This window comes from Ambystoma mexicanum, chromosome 1q, assembly GCF_040938575.1.
Source record: "Ambystoma mexicanum isolate Mex_15411 chromosome 1q, UKY_AmexF1_1, whole genome shotgun sequence".
Taxonomy (NCBI): Eukaryota; Metazoa; Chordata; class Amphibia; order Caudata; family Ambystomatidae; genus Ambystoma; species Ambystoma mexicanum.
Window position 1 is genome coordinate 500,950,342 of NC_090922.1, and position 15,634 is coordinate 500,965,975.

A 15,634-nucleotide genomic window follows, 5' to 3' on the forward strand; every position below is an offset into this window, starting at 1 on the left:
GGTCCAAGACTCGGGGGATCCTCATTTTGACTGGCAGTGTGGTAACAAGTGGCAGTAACAGAATTACCACCACTTGACGCACTGCCAAATTCCTACTTTGGATGTAAAGGGAAGGAGAACCCCCCCACCCCCGCCACGCCAGTAATATGTCAGAGATATTTCCTCAACATTACTGGAGGATTTCCCCCATGCAGTATTCACACCTGCGATACATCCAAATCCTCAATGGAGTCCTATGGACGCCATGACTATAGGATTAAACCCAAAAACCTAACTCTCAGTCGGTCAAACTTACCACAATTACAAGCGACGGTAATGGGATTTCAGTCTAACTGCGTTTCCATAGGGAATACCACCAAACTAGTAACGAGGCCCCTAATATTCCCACGGAATTGTAGCTCTAAAATGCTGGCATGGCTGAATGAAACATAACCAGAGGTCTTAAGTAATCCACCAGCTAGTGCGCCCTGCTGCAGCTGCACCCTGGTTAGTAGAGTCCCAGAACCATCACGCCCCCCTCTCAACCTACTGCCTTTGCTGTGCGTTTCTTCTGTCTATGCAAGAACCTGCTTTCACCCTTAGTCATGCTTCCTGTGCTGTGCGCTCTGCGGCGAGTACTTCTGCTCTCTGTATTGTTCCTGCTCAGAGTAGAAGTGAAGGTTTTAAGGCTGCAGCCTGTGTATGTAATAAACGCGTGAACTTTACCAGGCTACCCCTGCTCGGTGTGAAAGAAGCTGCACTGTACCTGCACCTGCTCGGTGTGAAAGAAGCTGCACTGTACCTGCACCTGCTCGGTGTGAAAGAAGCTGCACTGTACCTGCACCTGCTCGGTGTGAAAGAAGCTGCACTGTACCTGCACGGTGTGAAATAAGCTGCACTCCACCTGCAACTGCTCTGTGTGAAAGAAGCTGCACTGTACCTGCACGGTGTGAAATAAGCTGCACTCCACCTGCACCTGCTCTGTGTGAAAGAAGCTGCACTGTACCTGCACCTGCTCGGTGTGAAAGAAGCTGCACTGTACCTGCACCTGCTCGGTGTGAAAGAAGCTGCACTGTACCTGCACGGTGTGAAATAAGCTGCACTCCACCTGCACCTGCTCTGTGTGAAATAAGATGCATTGCCTTTCATGCAGCTGTAATGCATGTGCCAGAGAGAAACGTGCCCCCCAAATTACATACGCTTTGTTTGTGCGCTGTTTAAAGTGCTCCATCTCATGCTTGTGCCACCGCTTTTGTGGTTTACTTGTTCTTCGCAACTGAATGCCTACCCTGCTCGTGTCTGTGCTATAACTATTCCGTCTGCAAAGACGTTTGCACCACTGCTGCCCGGGTACGAGGGGGGTGGGGGAGGGGAGTTGGGGGAAGAGATAGAGAAAGTGTGGGTAGCCACACACAGGCCTAACCAGCTAAAGACCAATGATAAATGGCGTCCTGCCTTTCCGCAACACAAAAACCATACCCGGCATCCCGCGTTTTGCCGATGTGGCACAGAGATAAAATGTTGTAACCAGAATCGCACACTTTAGTTAAGAGGGGAAACCAGGACTCAAGCCCAGCTTGCAGTATAGACACCGGCCCACGTATCTTCTCGGCTCTAGCCAATATAAAGGTGGGTTAAAGTATTGTTCTGGAAAAGATTAAAAATCCCCCTGTTCAGAAAAAAGCGCAGTATTACATCTTTGATTTCCTCATCTTGGATGAAAGTCTGCAAGCTCCAAAATACAAATTAATATCAAGAATCTCCTCTGGGTTTTGCAACTTGTACTTTCAAGACTGAAAGACACGTCAAAAAAACAAAATATCTGACACAGTCACCCTGTTTCTTGTCAATTAGCAAGTATATAATGTATTATGCATTAGCTGAAGCAAATGAAGTTCGACAAGAGGTAGAGCCTTTCTCTGTGGGTGCGTCAAACCAACAGACCTCCCTGAAATAAACTGGACTGTGTTATATATATATATATATAAAAAAAAAAAAGGGTGCATTGTGAGACTGTTTTTCTTTGAAGAGGTCTCAGATTTGTACATTTCTTAATTACCACCTGATGAGGGTAGAATAGCCTAAGATGTTTTGATTGTTTTATAATAAAATTATATTGATAATTATCTTTCTAAAAGTGGGATCTGATGATCACACTCCACTTTTACAGAGCACTCTGCGCCAAAAAGCATAAAGAACACATGCACCTTGCTGCAGCCGTCTCTGAAAATCCCCAGCAGCTGCCCTGCACCAACACATGGGCATTTCTGACCACACCTGCTGGAACACAAAGTTCCAATAGACAGAGGTGGCCTTTTAACCATCTGCACCTATGGTTCAAAACATCGTAATTGTGTAACCCAGCCACAGGGCGCAGAATAATATCCAAGTATAAGCCATGTCTAATTATGACATGGTGGATACTGTGATCACACAATTGTACAGCTCCAAGTAATTGATGTCATATTATTGTCAGCTTGGTAAGCAGTGACTCCTTCATGACAGGGACTGGTTTGTATTTTATTAGCTTCCTGGCCTGGGTGTACCCACAACAATGTTTGGTGCAGCCCAGGAACCCTCTTAAATCCACCAAGACTGACAATAGGAACCCTTCTCGGGAGCCCCTTGGGAACCGCCGCTTCAAAGGCAGTCTTGTCACTAAAAGAGCCACCTCACATCAGGATGCCGATTACTGGAGACCTTATGAACTAGGGATAAAGGAGGAAAAGGTGGAGTTAGTATAACCTAGAGGACAGCTTCAGTCCAGAGGGGTCTCACTATCTTGAATTTTTCTAGGACTCCTAGGCTCCTAAACTGCCTACACCTAACCCTCCCCACTGAAGCAAGGCACTCTGGGTAGGACACCAGGATGCTAGGGACCCTTGTTACAGCAGACAGGATTGGACCATTAAAAACGGGCTTGCTTTGGGCCAATTCGCTGTAGCATTTTGCCTATATCCAGGGGGCATTTGTGTTTGGTGGGGGAGAGGGTATTCTAGCTGTACCCACTGTTTACTGGTTCAGTTTTTCCCCCTCAGGGATCTCTTTCCGATAATTCAGTAATGTCTCCCCAGTGGGGGGTTTCAGTTCCTTACATCTATATGCTTTGGGTACATTGCCTGTGGGAGGGTATTTTACCACATTACATTAGTGGTCCAATATTGTGTTAATGTAGGAGTTATATTATACAGCTACTCGGCTTGCCCTTTGACTATGCTCCTCCCCTCCCTGAACGAAGGATATGCTCCCGAATTAAAGGCTGGCGAGTGTCATCCACATTAGACATGGTGTCACAGTGTTGCATGCATACCATTTAAGTATGCATTACTTTCGCTGAGTGGTTCAGGTTTCAAAGGGGCGGAGTGGTCAGACTGTGCACATTCAATCCTTGAACTCACCACCAATACTTCCAATAAGTGAAATTACTGTTCTGCTGTAAATGTAAATTATCTTAGTATAGCACCAATTAGGACCATGGTGGTCGCACAGTCAGGAGAGACTTGTCCGGATCATGGCATATTTTGGCACAGGCCTGGGGTATCCAGGCCGACTTTGAAGGAGGAGATAAGTGTACAGTAGAAATCAACATCAGGCGTTATAGGGCCCAACAAAAAAAATCCCAAAAATAAATAAATCAATAGAGCGCTCACCCAGGAGCTTTCAACTACTGCTCAACTAACTTGAATGGAACACTGGTTGAGATTCTCACATGCAAATTAGAATGCAAAACTCCATGCAATCCTCAATGCCATGCTCAATCAAAGCTCAACTATGCTTCAACAGGTGCTCAACTTAACAAAACGAGGGTTTGTTGAGCATTGGTTTAGTGAAATGCTCAACTCAGCGCTCAACTTGTTTGACAATTTCAAATGGGACTAACGGTGATGCTCAGCTTGCCTTGAATGAATGCTTGGTGAATTCTCATTTAAAAGGTTTGTATGAGGGGGGGTGCTCGAGGAGTAGAGGGTGCCATTTTTAAAATAATTGAAGGCGTATAGACAGCACAGCTGGCTTAAAATTGCAGGAGAAACCAAAATAATTAACTGCGAGGCTAGATGTAAAGTTATTGCTGCGAGGGCAGTTTTACCACTCACATGCGAGGGGGGCGCACATATGGGACTCTAGAAAACCCACAGTACTTGGTAACGTTCAGAGATTTGACAAAATGCGATTCCGTGTGCCCTTTGCGGCCATTATACCGAGGTATGCGCCCCCAAGTGCCTTTCAAAGTGTTTTGCGACGGCAGTGGCTCTTCCCTCAAAATCAGCGCAAACGTTGAGCTTAGGCCGCAATGACCAGTTCAGGGCCAGAGCTGTAAAGCGCCTGGAGACTCGCAAGGACAGGCGGAATTGCAAACGCCATAAGAAGTGCGCAGCGGGTCCAGCAGCGTGCTATGCCACGCCGACCCCCATCCGCGGGCCCCTCCGCTCATTACCTCCTGCCGCGCCTGGTCGCCGCAGGCCGCATACCTCAGCGCCGGGCGCTGTTGCCAGCACAAAGCATTTGCATAACGTGCAAGGCGACAGAAGGTCACCGTTTTCCATAAAGGCCGTCGCTGCGTTGGGAAAGTCGTGTTATTTCAGACTAAGGCCAGTCAGGAACTCGTGGGAACGGCCTTTCCAACAAGACTGAATCCGTGCTCTTCTACCTTCATTGGGCGCGCGACCTCGGTGGGAATTATTTTCGGAGGTTGAAGTGAGGCGGATATAGAGTGTGCAATGCCCACATACAATTTGCATTCTGGTATATGCAGTGGTGCATTAATAGTCGGAATTTGAAAAACGTAATGCAATGGCAATAAAGCAAGCACTGGATGAAGTACTCTGAGTCAGGGCTGGAAACTTCAGATCTCTGAAGTTATTCCATCCTAAAAAGCAGAAGTCAACCAATGCAATAGGGGAAACAAGCACACCATCCCAAGAAGTCAACCAATGCAATAGGGGAAACGAGCACACCAGCCCAAGAAGTCAACCAATGCAATGGGGGAACAAGCACACCAGCCCAAGAAGTCATCCAATGCAATGGGGGAACAAGCACACCAGCCCAAGAAGTCAACCAATGCAATAGGGGAAACGAGCACACCAGCCCAAGAAGTCAACCAATGCAATGGGGGGGAACAAGCACACCAGCCCAAGAAGTCAACCAATGCAATGGGGGGGGGGAACAAGCACACCAGCCCAAGAAGTCAACCAATGCAATAGGGGAAACGAGCACACCAGCCCAGGAAGTCAACCAATGCAAGGGGGTGAGGGGTAAAAAGACAGGGCACAGAAGGCTGCAGACTCCATTGGCAGGTATTCAGTCCTGCCTTGTAAGGAAGGAGCATTTATGGTGGTGTAGACATGTGGGACTTGTAAGGAGAAGTGAACTCTGGGAAATGTGACAAGCGAATTCTGGGACATGTAGTACTCTGGGGACTCAAGCACCGAGGCACGAGGCCTTCCAGGTAATTTAGTCATGAGCAGCCTCTTGTGTGAAAATTAACAGATGTGATTTCTTGGGAGCTGGGCGGATTCTGTTTTGAAAGGGGGTGCTTTCTAGAATATGGTTGTGTGGTGGTATCGGTACCAAGTGAGATAGTGGGCTATTACGAGTTTGCAAGTAAATTCGCCAGGAAACCGGCAAACGAAATGAATGATACTGGCACTCGGTCTAGCAGAATTACTGCCAGATTACGAGTCCAAGTACCCGGAGTAAATCCCCATTCCATTTAGTCCCATTGGCCTCCATGGTGGATTTTTCCAATATTTGCTGGCACCAGTAATATCGGTGCTGGTAATACCAGCGATTTTTGCCAGTAAGGTGGCAGAATGACCTCCAGCTCTTAGCTGAAGGTAATTCCACCATTTTACAGGTAAACTGGAGTTGGCCTGTGTGGCAACGTGCCAGTATACATTACTACAGCACTGGCCAACTCGTAATGCGGCCCAGTGTTATTCTGAGAGATGCAATCCATGGAAGCCTCTCCCCATTGCGTGACAAAGTAAAATCTTGGACATTTAGTCCTGTAGACATCCGTCTACTTGGTGGGAGAGCGTGAATCCTGCAATTAGACAGAGGGAGAATGCATTCCTCGATATGAACTCCTCTTCAGACCGCTTGCTTGTAGTGAGGCAAACGAGTAGTTCACATAGTGGCATAATTCTACAAGTGCGACAGGGTGCATTCTTGACATGCAATCCATCCTCTCTTCCCATCTGGGCTAGCAAAACTGAAGGTTGATGGCCGAGTGGATTTTAATTAATCATAACCTCTGGAATTGCTCTGGACAATCCTCCAGACCCTCTTGTTCAGTCTGCTTTGCCATTACAGAATGAGAAAGACCATGGCCAATGAGGCTGAAAGATGTGCGATGAGCCAGAAGAAAAACACCGACACCTTGATTTAATAACCCTTACTTAAAATGTCCTCAAAGTCAGAAAGGTCTAGCTATCCCTGTAGCTAAGGGGTGTTCCTTAGCTAAAGGATGTTCCGTCAGTCGACTTTCCCTGAATGTCCAAAAAAATACAATTTATATTTCACTTTAGACAAGTCTTTGCTTTATTCAACGTGTTTGTTTATATAGGCTACAGGGGCCTTTAACGCCCGATATTCTCCCTTTTTTATTTTACACTCTTACTTTGGGCGCATTACATGTTTTCCTTTCTTGCCAGGATAGAAATATACGTTATGGTTAATCGCCTCCTTTGAGGATTTCCGTACCTCTTTCCTTGAATCAAGGTATTCCCATTTAATACGGTTGACATTGGACTTCTCTCATTTTCATGCAGCTCCCTCTTTGGAAACATTATGCTTTCCTTGTACTCACAGAATTCACTTTCAGTAAGCTCTTTGTATTTCTACTTTCATCCCCCCAAGCAACAGCCTTGTTCTTCCTCCCTACCCCCCCCCCCCCCCCAACTATCAAATTTCATATGAAACTATGAGAATGAAAATCCAAATGTATTCAACTCTTTCAATGCACTTTATGGATTTTGTGCCATTTCATCATAGTAGCTCTTCTTTCTTATCTGTTCTATATTATACTCTTTGCTATTCTTCCCGTGCCTCCCCAGTCCACAGTTACCTTCTTTCTTCTTATGAAACGGTCCTGGGACTCTTACGGGTCTGGCATCAGTTTAATTATTTCATTGTACTTGTAAGCCGGCTTCCTCAGCGTCCCTCCTCGCCTGTGGTCTTCTCACTTCTTTGGTTTCCACTTGATGACACTAGGGAGCTGCGTCACTTGTAGTGGCTTCCCTCAGATGGTCTTGGCATTGTTGGGCGGGTCAGCTCCTCACTTTGACTCTCTCAGGGTCCCGCCACCACCAATTCTTCTCCTCTCAGGCTCTCTGGTATGCTGACTGGTTAGTGTTTGTTCTCTTGCTTCTCAACAATTTTGGAATTCGTGGGTTCCACATCCTGCGATGGCTCTGCCTCCTCCCGTCTCACGTCCCCCAGTACATGGAGACATACTGCACGTGCGCGCTCTCTATCCTCGCTCACTACACGAGTGATCTCTTTTCAATCCACTTCTCTCTGTGGATTTGCTCGTTTTCCTTTCTCTTTCTCCTGAGAATAGCATCCCTCAGCCTCTTCTTCAGTGCAGTCTTGATACTCGTCAGGATTTGGTCATCTCATGTATGCCATTATATTTACTGATGAAGGGAGTTCCTTACAGGAATGGGAGTCCTTGTCCCCAAAGGGGGGTGGGGGTGGGCGAGGTCCCACTTGCCTCGACCCAAAGGCAGGGTGTTGCAGAACAGGTTCCACTCCTAGCCTCACAGGGTGGTTCCCCCTTGGGGAGAAGGAACTAATTCCCCTCGATTCATCACATATGTCTGAAGTAACTTGTGCAGAGGGATCGCACCGCCCACTTTGAGCTTCAATGTCCCCTTTGGGGTGGGACCAAGCCCGATTTGCACGTGGTCTTTCCTCTTAATGTAATGGCTTGGCAGGCTGAACGTTGTATGATGGGTTATCGAGAGGAATGTCTGCATTTATTCATTCAAAACCTTCCAGCCATCAACTTTGCCTTTTTCCAAACTGAGTTAGTCAGTGAGCATTTTGGGAATGCATTTCTTGGGGTAGGAGGGAAAGGAGCATAAAGGTAAAGTGTATTCTGGAGCATGTATTTTAGGACTACTATGCTGAGTGGCTCAAGGGGCTTTCTGGGATATGTAGTGCTATGGAATTTCAGGGAGCGATTTAACTGAGATGGTACATTCTGAGAAACGTCACATGCAGCTTCTGTATTAAGTTAAGTAGCATACATTCTATCATGCCATCTCCATAGGGTTGAAGAACGTGGGCTAGCCAAGAGAGTGTTCCAAAGGCCAACTACAGAATTAGCTGTCTTTGCAAAGTGCTACAGTGGCACCTGCAGGCATATGCTCCTTGTAGGTAGGGCTACCCCCCCTTTGTCCATTATGTGAAGAGCTTTGTCCATTATGTGAAGGCCATTAACTAGCCAAATGGGGATATGGCTGAAGCTACAAGTGGCATTAAGTAAAAACAAGCCTAGTGGATTTGTTGTTGCTTAAGAAAAACCTGAGACTGATCGGTGCAATTCCCAGTGGAATGCAGGAAAAGGAGATGGGCAGACAACAGAACATGGTCTGGGCTACAGGAAGTGAGCTGGATTATAGAAGTGTAAAGCAAGCAGCTTCACCGAGGCATCGTGTGAAAAAGAGCTGCTGTGGTGAACAATATGGCGCAGATTTTGTGATGACCCCGTTAGGTGTGTCTCCCCCTCACCCCCTCCCCCCGATTTAGTTCCATGCATCTGTGTACCCCTAGCCCTGCCTGCAATAACAGACACAGGAATAGCACAGCTGCATGCATCACAACGCCCCAAAAAATGGACTGCCTGACCTACTGGCGCCACATTGGATCTCTCCACCAGCTGCAAGGGGTGTCCCAAGTCAGAAAAAGAGGGGCCAGTGGTGACAGCATGCAGACATTTCACCCGAGAGCTCTACACACACACACACACACACCTCAGTGGGACACCCTCTTCTTTCTAAGCGGGAATATTTATTTATTGTTCGCGTGTTAGGCGCTCATACAGCAAGTACATTCTGTTTCAAAGCACCCACAGGGAAGGGACATGGGAATGAGCGACATTAATAAACAGAGATATGAAATACAGTGAAGGGCAAACCTAAATGACAAACGTACTATGCCTTGTGAGTATTCAGAACGTTCCAAGTGCAGAAGGCATGGGGCAGTGGGAGTAGCGGCCGGGGTGCCCGCGATCCTGGGTGAGCAAGAGAAGCGCATGGTAAGATAAGTGCAAGCCTCCAGGACGGAGGGTGTGAGGCATTGGAGGAAACAGGGCACCCAAAAGCACAGAGCCTGGTGTAACACCCTCAGTGACAGCAGGCAAGACATCTGATGCCTACAGGGCTGCCCATTTACCACTCCGGGCGCAAGGGGGTCCCTGAGTGATGGAGGACCGAGTCTCCTCCTTTGGCAAGCTTAGACGGGCCACGCTTACTTGGGGGTTGTGGTTATGTGTACATGCAGTGAGCCTTCCAAGCCTCTAGAGGTTCCCACCTAGGAATCATGTGTCGCCGCGTAAGGTTTCGGATGCAGTCCTTTCGTTTTTTAGGGAGGGTGGGTTTGTCCAGGTGGTGTCAGGTAGCTTCAGCGTGGTTGCTGTACCCACACCTTCATCATGCTGGCAATAGTTTTAAGAGGTGAGCCAAGAGGTAGAGGGCGTTTGGTTTATAGGGAGCCTGGTATCATGCCCTGAGGTAGGGCGCGCGCGAGTGGGAAACAGGTGCAGAGTAGGTCAGTCCAGGAGCAAGAAGAACCGGAGCACAGTGCCAGGTGGAACAAGGATTTGGTTGCTGGTTTTGTGGTTAGGAAATAGGTTTCGTTTGTTCTGCTCAGAGGGACAGACTAGTCCAGAGTATGAAAAAAAGAGGGCAGGGTAAGGGACAAAGAAGAGTACTGGGGTTATTGGGAGTTCGGTTTGGTCTAATATGGCAAATGGTTCATGGGGTTTGCCAAATGGACAATCAGAATGGGGTGGGTGCCAGAAGTGTAGAAGTAATTAGTGGCCTGTAGTAAATGAAGCCGATTGGGTTAAACGGTTAGGTTTAGTCTGTGAAGAAATGAGCAAGGTGAGGGGTTGATGTACGGTAAGACCCGTCATAATCATGCGCCTTTTCATCACCAAAAGCCTCCTCAGGCCCAGTAATTTGCTAAACAAGTGGCTTCTGGGTGCCTCACTGTATGAGACCAGTCTGAACGAATCGGAGACGTTTGAGACACCTGCACATGTCCAAGCTCCCCTCTGTTCCACTGCAGGTAGCAAAGAACGGGGTGGGTGTTTCAGTTTAGCTAACAGCAACAAGTCCCCTCAGAAATAAACAAATTCCCTGCACCCGCATGGTCAATCCAGGATACAGCAAAGTAGGTTCATGCGAGCAGAGTGGGGGTGGGGGGAGGGGGCGGACATGCATATAAGGAACGAACAGTCTTATTCAAAAGACTGACGGCCCAAAAACGTTACCCTCTAACACGCCACTTTCCCAAGAATAGTATCCGGGGAGCTCTGCCAACTCCACAGACATGGAGTATTATTCGTTGATGAACTCACTGCCAAAGTGATAATCACCGTTTCCCTCTCATGAGGGTCCTGCCCCAGTCAGATGTATGTAAACCAGTCACAAAGTCGGTTTACAAATTGGCCGACCCAGCCGTTCACTTTTCTGGAGCAGATTAAAAAAAAAATTACTTTTTCTGTTAGGAGGCTAATAAAATGTGATTTCAAAGTGTTGCACAGTTTCGGGCACTTAGAAACATGTAGTTTAGCTCCACCTGCCCAGCCTGAGCACATACGCATTTGCTTTGAGAGTGTTGTGGACATGAGCAAAGTCCACCTTGTTGTGCAAACTTTCAGAGAAATTACACTGTCTCGCATGAGGTTGCACACCTGTTGCAAATACAGGACCACAAGCCCCAGAATGCAAAGATCTGTAAAGATTAGCCACACGTCACACTACGATAGATTGTTAGGACCCTCCGGTCATTACTGGCTACATGACATGTGGACACACCACCCCTGACCACAGACTTCAGCACAAGTCAAAATTAGTTTGTGGCTTGGCAAAGCGTTGTTCCTTATACAATTCCATTTGCACTAAGCCTGAGGACTTTGGCACTTTATAAATACATAGAAATAGAAATAGGACCCTCCGGGCATTGCTGGCTACATAAAACATCCCAGGGCACACCTTCCCCCTAAACACCTGACTGACCCCCAGGAAAGAAACTCAACACCCTTCCCCTGCCCCCTTCACAGGCTGTAACAGCGCCTTGATGCCTTTGGGCTGTTTGTCCGCTTTGTAAATGAAATAAATAAGTAAACAAACGAACGAACGAACGAACAAAATGCCTGCAACAACCTAGCAGCTTTAAAAATATCTCAAGGCCCATCCATCCACATTTAGGCAGTGCAGGTCATTGGGCCGGCTCTCGGCAGATCCGAGATCCTGCACCAGATGTGTAGCCGGATCTCGGGATCCAGCCAGAGTCAGCCGCCCAAGCCCCTGAACCGCGTTGGAAAACTAATAATAAAAAAAAATAAAATTAAGAAACGCCCGCGACGGCAGCATTGCCTTTTACCACGGCTTTGGCACTGGTGTGTAATACATGCACAACTGAAAGGAATCAGTTGTAAATATAGTGAGCATTGCAAGATGTCCACTACGAGCCCCGCCCCCTCTAGACCACACTCCTCGGGCATCGCCCCGCCACTCCTTCCCCACCTTGTGGGATCCCCCACCACTGCATTTAGGAAACTTAAGAACCACTTGCTCCCAAAAAACTAAGCTGCTGACCTGAAAACAATTGAAGAACGACATGTTCCTTCCAAAGTCCTAACCTAAGAGCAAGCAACAGCAAAAAATTACTCAAATGCTCCCCCAACATCTCACTTAACAGACAACTGAAAACAATGTGGTACCCAGCTGTGCAACGAACTTTAGAATCCACCCAAGAGTCATGAGTCTCCCAAACTAACCAACTAACAGAAAACAAACAACTGCCCTCGTGTTCCTCTGGACCGAACTCACCAGCCTTCAGAAAACTCATGCACCACAAGCTCTCAAACCTACCGCCATTCAGAACCAAACAACAGAAAACACAACATAAGATCCGATCCCTCCTCCAACACTTGCCAGCCTTCTGAAAACAAGAACAGTCAGAAAACAAACTCAAGTCCCGTCGTTACTGCGACCTATGGAAAACAACCCAAGCCCCGTGTCCAACCTCCATAATCAGACCTTTGGAATATAACTCTAAACGCAAACACCTGCACTGCAGCTTTCTGGCAATGTGAGAGTTAGCTCTCCCACTAAAATCACAGGCCTTCATTAGAAAATAAAGAGAAGAGGCACTCGATTCCTCCCAACTAATCAACCAGTAAAACACATCCCAATCCTTCGCTGCCACCCAACTCACTGACTTCCGAAAACAACTTCAGTCCCACCATTTTCACAACACCCAACAGGAAAACGCAAGGCTGCCTGTCCCGACATCAGAAAGCAATTCAGTGCCACGCGCTAACCCAAGTAACCTCCCTTTAGAAAACAGCTCAAGACTTAACCGGTTTTGTAAACACCTGACCCACCGACATTCAGAAAATAACTCCAACCCCACCTGCTTCTCCAACACCGGGATTACTGCCTACAGAAAATAACTGGACACCCACCTGTACCACTTACACACAGAACACTCCCCAAACTAATTAACCCACAGAAAACAAGCCGGATGTTTTTGGCACTTGGAAACTACTAATGATGGTGATGTGGCCAGTGCAAAAGCATACATGACCATCTAACTGACCTTCAGAAAACAAATAAAAATAAAAAAATGCCCACCGGTTATGCCAACATTCATCTCATCAGCCATCAGGAAACCACTTAGTCTTAGACCCACCTATCCCACCAACACGCCGACTTTTAAAACAACTCAAGTCCTGCCCATTTTTCAACCACCATCCACCAACCTCAGCAAAACAATTTCAAAGCCCACACCCGACTTCTGGCCATCATAAAATATTTCAATACCCGACTGCTCCCCCAACATACCGACTGTCAGAAAATAAATGGAGTACTAGGTTGCCACAACCCCCACACTATCAGCCTTCTATACACAGCCAGTCCCCACTCACAAGGCACTTGGGTTGCCGTGCTGGGGTTTGCCATAGCAGGGTCCTGCGTGGATATAAGGTGAGGTTGGGTGGTCCTTATCAGCCATCACCATTTATGTTTTTGAATGTCTGCACGTCTTCCGCGTAGGTGAAACTTACCTTAACGCCGACAGCGTCTCCAGTTGTGGTTCCTGTTTGAAGAGCTAAGCCGGCAGAGTCTAGTGGCTCCCGGTCACCTTTCAGGCGCCCAGCTGACAGGAGGGGGGTTCGTGCTGGCGTCGGGCGACCCGGGTGGAGTTTGGGCCGCAGGGGCTACGGCCTCTGGTTGTTCGCGTGTCGGATTGCGCCCTTGGACCGGACTCTTGTGACCCGGCCGTGCTTGCTCTAGCGTCGCTTTCGATTTCGTGGCAGTTTCGGTCCCAGATAGCTGGGCTGGCGGTTTCCACCTGTGGCTGAAGGGAGGTTGGGCGGCCCTTCTGGGAGATCCTGCGGCAGCCCGGGCGCCTGCGCTTCTCCCGAGGCTGCAGCAGGTGGATGGGACAGGCAGGCAGTGCACTGGCTCCTGTGCTCTCCCTCCCCCTCTCCCCTTGCCTCCCTCCTCCTTCTCTTCCTAGTAGCAGAAGTGGGCCGGGCCTCCATTCAAAAGAGCAGCATGTGTTCAAACAAGTTAGAAAGCACGGACAAGAGAGCGCCCCAGCTCATTAATCGTGAGCACCTTCATCAACATGTGAGGGGTGGGCGAAACAGTGACAGTCCCCACGCCACAGAGACCCTCCCACCCCCCAAGCGTGCTATCAAAATCACAAGGACCCGAAAGCAGAACGCGCAAGGGCATGGAAACGTAATACCAGAGTCAAAAGAGTTAACAAAGGAGATTACATGGTTGCTTATCTCTGCTTTCGTCAAGAAGTTGCTTGGTTGGAGAGGGGGTGGGGTGTCATGAGCAAGTGCCTCACGAGTCCAACATCACTCTGTACTGGGAAACGCAGCCCACATGACATTCCGTATACAATGAAAACGCAAATAACCACTCCCCTCTGCTCTGCCCACCCCGTGTCTCCCTCTCAGTCCCTTGGGCCTCCCTTCCTGTCGCCCCCTCCTTTTGTGAGACTGTCCCATTCATCCTTTCGCCATCCACAGCACAATTTTAAGCACCACCCCAATCCCTCTTTCGGTCTAACTCCCATTCCCTCAAACTTTTCTGCCAGTGTCACCTCCCCCCCTCCTCTTCCCATTTTCCCACTCGCCCCGCCCCGTGGTCCCTCTTTCTTTGACGTTCTTCTTGCTGCCCTCCCTCCTCCCCCTGTGCATCTCGTTCCCTGCTTGTCGCATCCCCCTCAGCCCTGCTCTCGTTGGCCTTTCATTCTTGCACGTTCTCTTTTCCTCTGGTCTGCAACTCCTAGCCCCACATTTTTGAAAATGTACTTCTTGAAGGCAGGCTCGCGACATTGCCCCATTCGTGCATTTCTCATTATCGGCGTGTGTGCTTCTGACGGGTGGCTTTTGGTGGGGTTTGTGTTACTTGTCTGTGGTTCCATCCTCTTATCTTTACCCTGCTCCCTCCCACTGATCCCTACCTGGAGCACAGTATACCAACTCTCGGACAAGCTTAGGGGCTCTGAGAGTACTGTGATGGTTGGTTCCAAAAAACAAATCACAGGGGGCTGCCCTCTTTTACATTCTTTACTGCAAACTGCACGACTGCCTGAAACGAGCATTGACACAGCCAACATATTTGCCCTCGGTGAAGCATGCGATCCGCGTTTTGCAGGCAATGCCATAATGGTACTTTTGAAGGCGGTGATATCCTGCGTCGCTGGGACTAGGTTCGAAATTAGGAGGCAGAGACGGAGCTCCTCAACTACACGTTTTTATTGCCCTCCTTACATTGTCTAACCCCTGCTGGCTCCCACGTCACTACTCTCGCCACAACCTCGTCCCACCCTCCTGGAAGTTAAACTACACTTCCCGACAGTACAACCCGTCACCCCCATTTAAACACTGACAACATAACTCTAAGAACTCTACACCATTTCTTCAATGAATCTGCAGGGTCTGGTTCGGGCCCTTTGTGGACGACTGTCCTCCACCTCTGCTCCCCCACCCCCCACGGGGCGACCGGCTCCATTTCATCCAGCCCTGATGCCTCTGAATCTTCTAACTAAACAACTAATAAGGACCAAGGGTATTTTAAAGAGGTCAAGACCATGCCCTCATGACAATTATGCCAATCTCTTAGCGTGGGCACCCCAGTGCCTCGTCGTCCCCCCCCTCCTCCATGACCTGGCCCCATGGCCCCACTCCCCCCCTCCCCCCACAACCCAGCATATGTCATACATTACATGTTGGAAAAACAACTCAGACACCTTGTAAAGTTGGAAGAGTGAAATGCCTCAGCAGCTTTATTTTTGCATAAAGTCTTGGAGTTATCTTACAGGCGATCCGTAATTCACCACCACAGGTATTCTACTCTGTGTGCGGCTACCTAGGTATCCCTTGCCCCCCCCCCTA

At 48.4% G+C, this 15,634-nt stretch overlaps 1 protein-coding gene across 6 annotated transcripts in view; it reads right to left on the reverse strand.

Moving 5' to 3' along the window:
- The window catches only part of PHLDB3 (pleckstrin homology like domain family B member 3), a 248,793-nt gene extending 234,707 nt beyond the window's left edge, over positions 1-14,086 (reverse strand). For 2 of the 6 annotated variants that reach the window (XM_069640847.1, XM_069640848.1), the window contains exon 1: positions 13,283-13,716. The gene's annotated coding sequence lies outside the window, so the exon portion shown is untranslated. Of the gene's footprint in view, positions 1-13,282; positions 13,731-14,002 lie in introns of those variants that run through there. The other 4 variants (XM_069640851.1, XM_069640849.1, XM_069640850.1 and 1 more) reach the window with 4 other exon arrangements.
- Positions 14,087-15,634: the final 1,548 nt, after the last annotated feature.